The sequence below is a fragment of the Anabas testudineus genome, chromosome 21 (genome assembly GCF_900324465.2).
Source record: "Anabas testudineus chromosome 21, fAnaTes1.2, whole genome shotgun sequence".
NCBI lineage: Eukaryota > Metazoa > Chordata > Actinopteri > Anabantiformes > Anabantidae > Anabas > Anabas testudineus.
In genome coordinates this window covers 7,491,575-7,493,428 of record NC_046629.1, presented here as the reverse complement: position 1 = coordinate 7,493,428, position 1,854 = coordinate 7,491,575, and the positions used below count along the sequence as shown (strand labels likewise).

The 1,854-nt window shown below is 39.4% G+C and overlaps 1 non-coding gene across 1 annotated transcript; it reads right to left on the bottom strand.

The window, feature by feature from the left end:
- On the bottom strand, positions 1 to 82 carry trnal-aag. Its single transcript has one exon. It is a non-coding gene; the product is annotated as a tRNA-Leu (tRNA).
- Positions 83 to 1,854: the final 1,772 nt, after the last annotated feature.

The window sequence follows — 1,854 nt, the reverse complement described above, 5'->3', positions numbered from 1 at the left end:
TGGCAGCGGTGGGATTCGAACCCACGCCCCCGAAGAGACTGGAGCCTTAATCCAGCGCCTTAGACCGCTCGGCCACACTACCTGATGGACTCCTCACTGCATCCTACACAATCTCCATATTATTACTATGATTTTTAAATTGAAATGTATGGAAATCTGTGTTTTATGTGTATTAAACAACTGTGATGTTTTAACGAGAAAGGGTTGATAATATCATCTTCATTCCTTCTAATTTTTATGTTTCTTTTTTTTCCACTGTTGAAAGTAACTTGTTGTAAAGGACTAAGAAATATATTAATAAACATTTGACTCATTGGAAATCCTCACATGAAGCGAGAGATTCCATTTTCCAAGTCTGCAGCTTTTTCCACTGGAGTGCACAACTCCTCTGAGTTTAGTGTAAACATGAAGTACCTCCTAAAATATTCTTACAGACAGTGGAGGTGCTGTGATTCATGAGACCAGGGGGCCATAAAGTTACACAGATCAGGCTGCAGCGGGTCTACATCACAGTTTGTAAAGTAATTTAAGGATATTTGACAGCTGAATCCCTCTGCATGAAGAAAATAATATTACAGTTTTCTCTGGAATGTTTATTTAGCAATTTCCAAAGAAAAACAATTAAAAAAATAATAAGACGATTTGTTCAGACAACACCAGAGAGAGACGTGTGCACAACATTGTACATAACTATTCACATATAGTTTTTTCACTGCACAAAACCCTATCTCTTGTTGTTTTAGGCCGTAGTTTTTTAGTGTGAGAACAGATTTAGTGACGATGGTCTGATGGTCTCTGATGTTTAATAAATTTAGTCTCTGTGTTTTCTGTCATCACAAAAGAAGAGAAGGTGTTGAGCAACAGATGGTTCCCCTCCTGAGATCAGAACGTCCCGCTGGAGGAACAACGCTGCTGTGATTAATGAGTGCGCACACACACACACACACACACACACACACTGACACTGCAGGTGATAAATATGTGGTTCACTTATTATGATGCTGCATTGTTTCATAGAGTCCCACTGGTAAAACATGCATAAATACTGCACACACACACACACACACACACACACACACAGTTTTTGTCCTGTTTCTTACTCTTTTTATTTTCTAGGCACATCTTTGAATAGAAGAAATTAAATGTCCCAAAAAAATCAAATTAGTGTTAGTCTCAGAAATGAAGTATTTGAAGTTAAAGCTAGTAAAGCTAGTAAATGGACTATGTGGTGATTTAGTAACTGGCTTATCATCCTTCAGGGACTCAAACTGTGACTGGGACAAAGCTGGGAATCAGACCTGCACCATGTTCAGGAGGAATTTTACATCTGTCTTCCTCACACTTCCTGCTTCAGTCTGCGGTGAATGGCTCTCTTGAGGTTACAGCGTCTCTAGTGAGTTGAAGTTTACACTCTGTTCTGTAGTAAATGTACTTCAGTGTTTAGGGTGAGTTCTGCACAACCACCCTGACATTATACTTTTGGATACCATGATAAACTTTGAAATTAATTTTCCCCTCCAAAATGACAGAGCAGCCCCAAATCATGATGCTTCCTCCACCGTACTTCGCTGCTGGGATGATGTTGTCATGTTGGCACACAGCTCCTGTTTAACATTAATTAATGCAGAAAAACAGGTAACTCCACATTTTCCTGCCACTGTAGCTGACAAAGACGAACACAATGACCTGCAACCTGCAAGAAAGAACATCTGAGTTTTGGTTTCACAGGAAAACCTCCACGAGTTCTGCTGCTCATCGCCTGTATGTTTGCTGTTATCTGTTGTGGTAAAGTTTGTATAAACAAAATACAAACTGAAAAATACTTACTGTACACTTTCCACTGCATTACAAACT